Genomic DNA, 12,728 nt, shown 5'->3' with positions numbered 1-12,728 from the left:
ACAATTTTCTCAGATTTTTCAAAGTGAGGGCACATAGTTAAAAAAATAAAAAACCGTTAACTTTTCATATTTCCGGCGGTGTCAGTCATTTAATTATATTGACATCACAGTATGGCCAGCTAATTATGATCGTTAACTTGCAATTTTTTCAGATTTCTTAGAAAGGTGCGTCACATTGAAAAAATATCAAATGTCTTATATAATTTTTAGATTAATATTAAAACTTTTTAGATTAATATCACATCAAATTCTAAATAATGTACATATACATGACTTTCCGCGCGCGCGAGGGGTTGACGAGCTTAGGTTAAGTGGGGCGAAGCTGTGTGTGTCCGAAAAAGTGGGCTGGAAAGATCGATTTTTTTCGGTGACGTAGCACGATCCGCGCGAGAGACAGTGACGGCCGGCTTAGACGTATTCCGACGCGGAGCGGCGTGTCGTAACGAGACGGAGTGCTCGTGGGGCCGGGTTGGCCGCACTCGGTTACCAGGAAAACCAGATAACGAGAGTGAAAAGGGTCGACGCTTGCGCCGACAGGCGCGGCGACGCATACTGCGCCCGTCAATTCACAAAATTCAAAAAAGTCACTGCTTCCTATCCGTTCAAAACTACGTGCACGATGCGTTAAAATGTCCAAATTATTATATTTAGCAACGGAATGTTCAAAGATGAGATTAATTTCAAGCAAATTTTCCGCCATCTCCCGAGTTGTTCAACAAAATATTTTAACGAACTTTCAGGCACTAACGCAATATTAATGAAAAAAAAACTTTCGGACAAAAATTGCTCGATATTCGGCTAACAATAAATTATGTCAATGAAAATCTGCATGAAAGTTTCTATTCGACAAGGAACGAAGCTGCTAAGAAATTTTTTTACGAAATCATATAATTTTGTTTATTCCAATCGATGCATTTTTGTATTCTCTTTGTATTATTATTAAGATATTTTGGTCGAAAATTGATTAGCTTGGAAGTTATGATTTTTGTTCCGGAAAATTATATTTGAACCGATATCGGCCGATATTTGAACAGCTGTAACTCCGTTCAAAGTTATCATAAAAATATGAACTTTCTTTTAAATTAAAACTTGAAATCTCTGCTCTACGACACTGTACTCCACTTTTTAATATCATGCATCCCCATGACCGTAGTGTCCTAAATCCTACGCCTCATGGCGAACCTTGGGTTAATCTAATGCCGATGGCACATCGATCATTTAAAGTGCTGTAACTTCGCGAGAAAAAATCTCAGTGGCTTAATTCGGCCCTCGAATAAAAGAGAAAAGACCGAACTTTACGATGCCGTGAACGGCATGGTGAAAAAAGATTTGTCCGAGTCGATAGAGGACGTTAAACTTCGCACTTTTTCGGTATCGCGAACATGACTTCAGATTTAAGATGCGGTCACAGGTATGCGTGATATTAAAAATTAGGAGACGGTATCGTAAAGTAGAGATTTCAAACTTGAATTTGCAAAAAGGCTCATAATTTTATGATAGCTTTGAACGCAGTTACAGCTGCTCAAAGATTGACCATTTCTCGGCCAACAATTAACGATGCATTAATATTACTGTTGAGTATACAGAGTGTTCCAAAAATATCTTGCAAGCCAGAAATGGGGGCTTCCTGAGGTCATTTTAAGTAACTTTTTCCTTAGCGAAAATGTTCTACGAGGCTTCGTTTACGAGTTATTAACGATAAACAATGACCAATCGGAGAGCGAGTGCGACCGGCGCTGCGCCCTCGCGGCCAATGCCGCGTCGCGCCGGCCGTCCGACGCAGCGACGGTGACCGCGAGGGCGGGGCGTCAGCCGTACGCGATCCCTCATTGGTCGGCGTTTTTCGCTAATAACTCGTAAACGAAGCCGCGGATTGCATTTTCGCTAAGGAAAAAGTTTCTTCAAATGACCGCAGGAATCCCCCATTTCAAAATGAATAAGTTAGGCTTAAATATTTAATTTTCGTTGTTACACGTCTTTCTCCGCTTTTTGCATGGAAACCAGGCCACTGCACATCGTCTCCCCGGCGTCTCCTCGGCGTCTCCTCGGCGTCGCTTCCCTTGTTCGGACCATTTTTAATATTCCCTCCGACGCCCGGGCCTCCCATTATCTCTAATTTCCATCCACGGACAGAGAGCTCTAACGCGCTACGATAAAATGTCTGCACGGCTGCCGGCGATTACGATACGTTCCGAAATAATTGCCGCGAGATGTTCCCCAGGTGCCAGCCGCCGCCGTTGGAAAGGTTACCGGTGCATCGTCTTCATGCAAAATTCACGGCGATACCGCGCCCAGAGAAGTAACGGAGGTCGTGGCTCAACTGCGCTATTTTTCCGAGATACGCACACGTGTTCCTCCGGTTTAATCCATTCGCCGCTGACACTGCACACCGGGTGGCATGGAAACATCGTGCGCGATATCTTGGCGCGCGGTTTTGCGGAAATTTTCCATCGTCGTTAAACTATTGCCCACGTTTCCACGTACTTCGGACATTTCGATCGTAATTTACACTTTTGGAAATGTGATGGCGGACTATTTATTGGTATAGTATATATACGCGACTGTATACTTTTTTATATATTAATATTTTATGTATTGTATACATTAACAATGGACGAAACTATTTTTCGAAAGAGCGTAGAGGCTTTTCTTTAATACTGCTACTGATGCGTATGCACAATGTGTCTTCTGTATTTGTTTAAAAATTTTGTTTCCTATAGTGCAATTGTGTATAGTGCATGAAAAACGTCTGAGAATACATTTGAGCAGCGATGACTGTGAAAGCGTGCCGTAGAAAAATCGTAACAGGAATAAAAAGACCTTTCGACTTTTCTGATACAATTTGAAATTTTATTTTCTACAGTACGATGATGTATAGTGTGTGAAAAAGGACCAGAACTGAAATCAAATCCATGGATAAATAATATGGATCGCGAACAAATAGAATTTAAAATATTTGTGAAAATTGTTCAAGGTTGGCCCGTGTTTCTGGGACACCCGGTGTGCAGCGTTCAAGTATTGCTGGAATCCTTCAAACGTCAATAGTCCCCCTCTCGATTGCTGAACACTTGCGCTCCATAATCGAAAAAAGACTGGTGCCTTTAATACTTTCCGCTTTCCGCGTCGAGATCGACTAGGGACCCCCAGAACTCCCTAGATTGAACGTATGCAAACGCCAGCCTCAGAAAAGTTAGGGACGCTTCACAATCATCCTCCCAACCCGGTTAATATTATCCTGATTTAATAATATCATATATATAATAATATAATAATAATAATATATAAAAAATGACATAATAATAATAATATATAATAACATAATAATAATAATATATAATAATATAATAATCTCAACCTAATTAATATTTAGAACCAGTGTTGAAATTCACTTCACAAGAATCGCGGATTCGTGAATTTTTGTGAAATCCAAAAGAAAAAAAACGGCCCCAAAAATTACCTAACGAGAACATCGAAAGCGCCCGGAATTTGCCGGGACAGAACGCGATTATGAACGATTTTACAAACGCGATTCTCCGCGAAACCGTTCAGGTAAAACAGAGACTCTGTCTCCGGCTTCTGTTCCTGCATTTTTCGACGTTTTTTTTACGAGCCCGGCTCGCATGGTACTCGCCCGGCATTCGGCAGAACAAGCGTGAAAAGGTTCGTGTGCGCGGTGAAAAGAAAATGGAAGCGCCGGGCGCCGCGCAAATATTTTTTTGCCCGGCGATGTGTTTAATTACGCGGAAAGTTATTGCTCACGGGGAAAGCCCGCGCCGCGGCTCCGGGACATTGTGTGCCTTTGCGATTTGCGATTCTATCGCGTGACAAAGGTGTGCACGGCAGAACTATTTACGCCCCGATTTTTCCACTAATCTCAACGCATCAGAACTGATGAATTGGAGCACGAAAATCGAGCTGCGATCTCTACGATTGTAGAGAACTCTTATTTATACACAAGGTGTCGCAGATTTCTTATTTTACGCGATACAAAGCTTCCTCGGACGATTCGAAGCAACTTTTTCCTTAGCGAAAACGTTCTACGCGGCTTCGTTAACGAGTTATTAGCGAAAAACGCGGACCAATCAGACGGCGAGTAGGACTGGGGGCGTTCCTGCGCGATAGCTAGCGCGACGTGCCACTGGCCGTGCTGAAAGCCATGCGCTGAACTCGCGCTCCAATTGGTCGTCGTTTTTCGTTAATAACTCATCAACGGAAGCTCGGAGAAGATTTTCGCAAAGGAAAAAGTTGCTTCAAATTACGTCGGGAATCATCCCGTTCCATGTATAAATAGAATGCTGCAAAATCTTGTATACGACGTGTTTGGATAATAAAGAATTCGTGGTTATATTACAAGAGATACCGTAGAATACTTTTGCGTAAGTATGACAGCACGGTATTTCCGGTAGTTTCTAATTTATCTTCTGTAAAAATGATTTGCAATCTGTCTAAACACTTCTGGATTGTTGAAAACGCTGTACGCATTCCGAATAATCAATTATTTTCGAGAGGCGGCGAGCATGGCACAGCAAAAGCTACAACTGCAAAAGCGACCCTCTTGAGCCGGGTGTTTACTGCATATTTAACATCGAGGATACTCCCAACGGGCGCGGACGTCAGCTTCTCCCTCATTAGTTCGTTTTATTGGCGGTGCAATTTTCATGCGCGTCGCATCCGGCTCATTTGCGTTCAAATAAACACTTTAAGAAATCCCGCGGAAATAAACTGCTCGATCGCCGGAACTTGCTGCCACCGTGGATGTGCTTATCATTCTAACGCGCGAGAATCGCAGCGCTCGAGGTTTCGATACGTTCATTTTCAGTAATTGTCGCTTCATCTTTATGATTATAGCGTCAACGGATAGCTGAGATTCTGCCGATTAAAATGAGTCCAAACACGACGCAAATCAGATCGATTTTAGCTATTTTAAGATCATTCGACAAGCGATCTACAGGGTGTACAAAATAACTTGATCACTTTCGCAATATTTTACTTGCTTTTCAACGAAAATATCGAAGCAAAATAGTCTTTAGTTCGAAGAAAAGTCATAACTTTGGGAATACGGATGTCAAAACTTTTTGAATTCATGGTCACCCGAAGGTCGCTGCGTCATAGGACATCGGGTAGATCGTGAATCTAGTTACAACTTCGTAATGATAAAAATATATACACCATTTAAAATGGACATTGAAATGAACATACTTGACATTGTTTTTATAAAACAAACGAGTGAAATGTTCAGAAGGACCAAGTGATTTTGATCACCCGGTATATATCAATGTGCTCTTGGGTAAAAGTAGTGCGATTTCCATCCTGTTCGGACTCATTTTAACCGGAAGAATCTCAGCTATCCGCTTATGCTAGAATAAATAACGTAAGATGGATATTAATGACAATAAAAATATCTTTCTCGCATATTTATCCATTTATTAGTCGTGAAATTGTATTGATATCTCCTTCCTTTTCACTGCGGTAATTTTCTGTTCCTTTACATTTGGACGAATCCTCGGTGCCGACTCGTGTAAATTTAATCGCACGGATTCCGTGTAAATTTAACCGTGCACCACTGTACCAGTTAAAAAAAAACCGTCGTAAAATCCTGTCGCGCCGATAAATCGGTGTCGTCGGCGTGCCGTGCCTTTTATTTCCGGTGAAATGTTCCTTTGAGGAGCTGGCTCGCCCATTTACGTGCACCAGGATGACAAACATGGTCGCGGGTTCGGCCGGCTCGCGGCACAAACGGTTCCGCGCGTATTGTCGCGAGCATCTTTTGGCTCGCGGACCGATTTTAAAGCGGCGCTCCCCAGCGCGTCGTTGAATTATCTTCCTTTGTGCGTTTTATGGCCGCAGATTTCGCTTTTTCTCTCCCCCCCCCCCTCCTCCTCTCCCGGGTTTCCACGTTGTCGCGCCGCGCCACGGCGGTGCCAGGACACGCGTTCGCTCAAGGAGCAGGCAAAGTGCATCGCCGAGCGACGACGACATTATTTCAAAGCCGATGCCGGCCGAGCAATTAAACTGAAACGCCGCCGCGGAGTTTTTTATGCGGCAACTTGCTGGCAAAGCCGCGGCGACGTCGTCGGTTAGTTTTTTACCGGAATAATGAGGGATCGCGAGCGGGCGCCGCGCCGCGCATCGAGAATTGTTTGGACGAACTTCTCTCCAAAGAAAAAACGTCCGGGGACGACGCTCGAGGTGGAGGAAATCGCGGATTACTTTGCCGAAGGATCGACGTCAGCTTCGATTCCGTCGCGGCGACGTACCGTGGGACGGTTAAATGGGCGTTCCCGGACAAAAATCGTAACTTCTAAACTAATCAATTTTTCGATCGAAATGCCTCGATAATTTGTCAAAGAGAATACAAAAATGCATCGATTTGCATAAAAAAGATTATATGATTTCATAAGAAAAAAAATTGTCGTCGCCTTTATATTTTGTCGAATAAAAACTTTGTACAGACTTGCATTAACACAATTTATTGTTGATCGAATACTTTTGTCCGAAAGATTTGTTCATTAATTTTGCCTCAGTGCCTGAAAGTTCGTAGAGATCGTTTATTTTTCAATTAAGTAGGTTGAGTATATATTTAATGTAATCGATACAAATGTTATCATTTTATTATTATTTATTTAAATTCGCCTGGACAGAAAGCCATAGAGGATCGATTTGATTGGTTTAAAATTAGGGGTAACGTCTCTAGGTGTAACTCTCTAGATCAGGGGTGTCAAACTCAAAAGCTAACTTGGGCCAAATAAACAATGCTTAACTTTAGGTGGACCGCAAAAAAAAGTCACTGTTCATAGAAACAAATATTTTTATTTTGACTAGTACATTGTAATAAACATATATAAAGTTAAATTATTCTTTACGTCCTGATACTTGACATCTCTTCTCTGATACTATCTTTCCTATTTCGGGAGAAATTTTATTGACCGAGACTACTTTCAAACTTTCTAATTCACATTTCTATTTTATTTGACACCCCTGCTCTAGATAATTATAGTGGTGTGCGAATAATTATAGATTCGATGTAACCTTTACATTGTTGCTGATATCTGCATGAGAAGTATAATAAAATGTATCAATTACAATTAATAAACCAAAAAAAAGCTATACTTGTTTGTAATAATTTCATCGAGTCTATAATTATTCACACACACACACACACACACACACACACACACACACACACACACACACACACACACACACACACACACACATACACACACACACACACACACACACACACACACACCACTGTAATTATTTCTGGACGACAGCATCACGAAGACGTTCCACCGTATCCATTGGAATCGCCGCAATTTCGATATTAATTCTTAGTCACAACGAAAGCAGCGCTGCTCCTCTGTTTTGATCTTATCGCGACCTCTATCAGCTTTCGAGCGATCGACGAGCAACAGACGCGATCGAAACCCGAGCGTGTGTTTACAATGTGCAATTGTGCGTGAGTGAGAAATTAGTTGAATAATCGACTGAATGAGACATTCAGCGAGCAGTCGCGCGATCGAATGAATGGGAATTTCAATGATCCGGATTTCAATAGTAAAAACAAGCAAAACAGCTACGTCAACACCGAGCACGATCGCTAAGGTGAGTGTAGGTTATTACTATAGATTTCTCAATGAAGGCGAACTTTGACAGAGAAAATATAATAATTATATATATAATATAATATATAATAATAATGTATATATATAATATATAATAATAATGTATATATATAATATATAATATAAAATATACAAATAATAATATAATAATTTTACGCCAATAAATTGGCAACTTGAGCTACACCTATTATTCTTTAACTTGAACATTTACTTTTCACAAAATATTCGACCTCTGAACGCACGTATTTCATTGAAAAGCGTAATGTAAAGAAACCATACGCGTGCATACATTATCGCGGTTATGTGTTCGTTACTTCGAATTGAATACTGCAGACGTTGCGATTATTTCGTGACAAATACTGCAGACGTTCCGATTATTTCGTGTCAAATACATACTGTGGACATTTCGATTACTTATATTTCCAAGATATTTGTGCAACAGAGTTTCCCCCACGAATTTCTTGCACGGCCAACGCCACGTTTTCCTCAGGGCAGCATAACCTTACATTTTTCCTTTTCTTCATGTCGTTCGATATTTTTTTGTTCTCTTTCCTTTGACTTCTTCCTTTGTACTTTTCCCCCATTTTCTTTCAAATGTACATACACAGCTACAATTCCTAGGATCAAGATATTCTCACTGTAGCACTTTACAAATTAGGCATATATGCACTCTACGATCAAGCGCGCTCTCGCTCCGGCTCCTCGAGAACTACGCTTGTTGTATAGGTTATGGTACGTAGTTCGGTAAAGCACCGCGGTAATGTACAGACATAGTAAAAAACTATGCGACAAATACTTTGTTAGAAAATAATATTTGATGATAGATGACAGTGTATGTCGATTTTTTATCAAAGTAATGATTATTTTATTTAAAAGTAACGCTGAAATGAATAGTTTACTATTAATTACCAAAATATAAATGCCTTTCGAATCGGCGTTTTCATAGCTGCCGTTACGAGTATTTCATAAGACTCGATGTTTCTATAAGCTTCCGTATATCAAAAGTCAATGGATGAATTAAAACTGCGATTGCTGTTACTTGTATGTCATAAATTATCAATATTAAACATATAAAAAAGTTACGAGATTCATTTTTAGAAAATTACACGCTATAAAACACACTTATCCTACAATTTAGCCGAGAAAACGCAGTGCAGCGCTTGAATTAATTTTTGTAGAATACAGTTTCCTTGCTTTGGCAACCTTGCATATCCCATAAATGCGCAAACACGAGGCCATTACCGTTAAGGGGAGCAGTATTATCGTCCAAGAGTCTTGTACAAAGGTTCCAACGAGGGTGGACCTTCGACTGTCTTTAAATAGCCTGCATAGGGCTGTATAGGACTGCATAGGACTGCATAGGACTGCATAGGACTGCATAGGACTGCATAGGACTGCATAGGGCTGTGTACTACAACATTTCCATTCTGAATTGCCACAACGAGCTGGAGAGTTCTCTCTGGGGAGGCCCTCGATGACTGCTGGGGTCTACCAAGAGAGCGCCGAGGGCATATAGAGGTCCTCCGGGTCTATCAAGAGGATTCGAGCAGTTTTGGGGTTTCGGGTTCCCCGGGAACCTCGACAGTTCTGAAGTATTTAATTGTCTGAGCCAGCTAAAAACACTTCGTAGACTCTGGAGAATTGCTTGGACTTTGTAGAAGCTTGTAACAGGTGTGCAAAAATGACGGTGGAAAAGAAACGCAAACGGTGCGTTGCGACTTGGGTCAGCTGGAGGACTCTACAGTAGAGCTAACTAGCAGAGTCTGTCTTAAATCTAATTTTCCATCGCAGACCGTTTAATATTTCTTAATATATTTATGCATTGAAAAATACCAAATTTATTCTTCCTTTGTTCTACAAATATGTTCTACCAAAATTGTGCTTCCAAATTTATTTTACCGAATTTATTCTGCCATATCTGTCCTATCAATCTGATCTACCAAAATTGTTCTACCAAATCTGTTGTACCAAAATTGTTGTACCAAATTTGTTCTACCAAAATTGTTCTACCAAAATTGTTCTACCAAATTTGTTCTACCAAATCTGTTGTACTTAATCAGATCTACAAAATTTGTCCTACCAAAATTGTTCTACCAAATCTGTCTTACCAAATCTGTTGTACCTAATCAGTTCTACCAAAATTTTTCTATCAACTATGTTTTACCAAATTCGTACTACCAAAACTGTTCTTCCAAATCTGTTCTACCAAATTTATTCTGCCACATCTGTTCTACCAATATTATTCTATTAAACCTGTCCTACCAAATCAGTTCTACCAAATTTGTCCTAGATCTGAAAACCTGAATAGCAGCCAGATAATGCTCGTGAAGATTTCATCTTCACTGTAGACTGGACGATAATACTCCGTTGAAGAACACCGTTGATCCTCGAGTTATTTGCCGTGAACCCGTTAGGCAACGTCAGTCGATTGCGTCAGGACGTTCGGAATCGCTGAGGGGGAAGATCTCGGGAAGCCATAGCGTATCTTCTGAGACCATTTCAAAGCGTCGCCGGTGCTCCGGATCAGTTGGCAGACGTTAAAGTAGCCCATGTTAGATCGTCGAGCGGTTCACTCGGATCTTCGTAGCTGTCGGTGAAACGGGGTCGGTGCTAGGGTCAGTCTTGACCCAGAATATCCAGAATATGTATAACTTTAAACGATTTATAATTACTGATCTGCCGATTTATAATCTCTGATCTGCTTATTTATGATTTCTGCTTTTTGAGATGCTCTGCCTGTGATAATTATTATTATTCATTTCTTATTATTTATAATTTAGACGAACGTGTGTTTGAGACGTTTCTTGGTTTAAGGTTATGGTACGATGGGTTGTTGAAGTCGTCCCGACGTTGGCTAGGATATTCCGAGATCAAATATACAGGGTGTCCCATAATTATATTGACACCCGGAAAAGGATGATTGCTGAGGTCATTTGAAGTAACATTTTCCTTAGCGAAAATGTTCTACGAGGCTTTGTTCACGAGTTATTAACGAAAAAGACTGACGCCCCGCCCTCGCAACCGCTGCCGCTGCGTCAGACGGCCGGCGCAACGCGGCATTGGCCGCGAGGGCGGGGCACCGGCCTCACTCGCTCTCCGATTGGTCCGCGTTTTTCGTTAATAACTCCTTAACGAAGCGGCGGATTGCATTTCCGCTAAGGAAAAAGTTACTTCAAATGATCTCAGCTATTACCCCTTTCCTGACTGTTACATAATTATGGGACCCGCTGTATATCCATATATACGAAACGATCACTACGAATTCTCAGGCCCTGAATATCTTTTTATATAAAACGAAATTCTTCTTAGAAGCTTTTTACATTCTAATGGACGAAAAATAGAAAAGTGAACGAGAACAAATTCCTTCGTTTACAGAGACTAAAAGCCTACAAGTGCTCACGCACGTAAAAGTACAGGAAGAACGTGCATTTTGATATTCCAATTTTGATTTCATATATTTGTTTTTACAATTGTTCCCAACGAAATTCCCAAGGAATTGTGAGATACGCAACGACGAGAAAACGTCGCGTAAATACGAAAGCTGAGAAATTGAATTTCGACCGCAGATTATTGTTTGCCCGCGGAGCACGGTGCCGGTGACGCGACGCTGGCCAAGGTATCGGAAACAGGTCTTCCGTGTGGATTACGTTTACTATCGTCGACGGGATTATTGGGTCCACGGTGCCGAGAAATGTCCGGGCGAACGATGAAACTCGTATTTTATCGACTTCCCTCGGCTATCGTCGTGCCCTCGGTCCGTTCTGAGACCGGCACGAAGGTGTATCGGCGCTTCGAAAAATCGAAACTTTTTAATCAGCCGCGCAGGTTACGGCGACTGCGACACCGATGCAACGAGCTTGTCCGATCGATTTCACCGTAGAACGTGCGGGGAAAGTCCCGCAACGTGGAACAACGGGTACACGGTATTTCCGTGCTCGGAATACTTTTTGTGCCCGTTGGTCTGACCTATCTGTATCTTCGCTGACGCAGTTTGCATAGCTTTCGTAAATTATTGTGCATAAATATTAACGACGGCGCGCCGTCATTTGCATGGTATGTATAATGTCGTTTGCGATCTACATGTAGTTTATACGTACTTGGGTAGCCTGATTTGTTGGTGGAATTTTTGTTCGCAAGAATTTAGATCGCTTTTACTGGTTACACTGTTTTTGTATGTATTTTAGGAAATCGATGTATGATGGAATGTAACGTGATGTAATTTAATGTTTGATAGAAACAGGCTAAAACAAACTGACAAAGTGAAACGAACTGACGAACAAACAGACAAACGGACTGAAACAAACAGACAAACGAACTGAAACAAACAAACTGAAACAAACAGACAAACACAATTAAACAAACTGAAACTAACAAAAAAAATTAAACAAACTGAGACAAACAGACCCAATTAAACAAACTAAAACAAACAGACACGATTAAACAAACTGAAACAAACAGACAAACAAACTGAAACAAAGTAACAAACAATGAAACAAATTGACAAACAAAGCGAGACAAACTGAGAATCAAACTGAACCAAAGTGGCAAACTGTTTTATATTGACAAACAAACTGAAACAAACTGAGAATTAATCTGAGTCAAACTGAGAATCAAACTGAAGCAAACTGAAAAACAAACTGAAGTAAACTGAGCATCAAACTGAGCCAAACTGAGAATCAAACTGGAACAAACAGACAAAGTGAAAGAAACTCAGAATCAAACTGAAATAAACTGATTAACTAACAAAGTAAAACAAATTAAACCAAATTGAGACTCAAATTGAAATAAATTGACTAACTGACAAAGTGAAACAAACTGATTAACTGACAAAGTAAATCAAACTGACTAACTGACAAAGTGAAACAAACTGAGCTAAATTGAGAGTCAAACTGAAACAAACTGATAAAATGAAAAAAAACTGTGTCAATTTGGGAATCAAACTGAAACAAACTAACTAATTAATAAAGTGAAACAGATTAAACCAAACTGAGAATCAGAGTGAAACAAACTGGCTAACTAACAAAGTGAAACAAATTAAGGCAAACTGAGACTCAAACTGAAACAAACTGGCAAAGTGGAACAAATGAAGCCAAAGTGGAA

At 40.6% G+C, this 12,728-nt stretch overlaps 1 protein-coding gene and 1 long non-coding RNA gene across 9 annotated transcripts in view; both read right to left on the bottom strand.

Annotated features, from left to right (window-relative positions):
- The window catches only part of inaE (inactivation no afterpotential E), a 146,322-nt gene that overhangs the window by 76,703 nt on the left and 56,891 nt on the right, over nt 1-12,728 (bottom strand). The window lies entirely within an intron of this gene.
- The window catches only part of LOC143260546 (uncharacterized), a 36,434-nt gene continuing 30,098 nt past the window's right edge, over nt 6,393-12,728 (bottom strand). Inside the window, exon 2 of the long non-coding RNA XR_013034824.1 lies at nt 6,393-8,245. This is a non-coding gene — a long non-coding RNA (uncharacterized LOC143260546). The remainder of the gene's footprint in view (nt 8,246-12,728) is intronic.

This window comes from Megalopta genalis, chromosome 14 (assembly GCF_051020955.1).
Source record: "Megalopta genalis isolate 19385.01 chromosome 14, iyMegGena1_principal, whole genome shotgun sequence".
In the NCBI taxonomy this organism is placed as follows: domain Eukaryota; kingdom Metazoa; phylum Arthropoda; class Insecta; order Hymenoptera; family Halictidae; genus Megalopta; species Megalopta genalis.
This window is presented reverse-complemented; position numbering and strand designations above follow the sequence as displayed.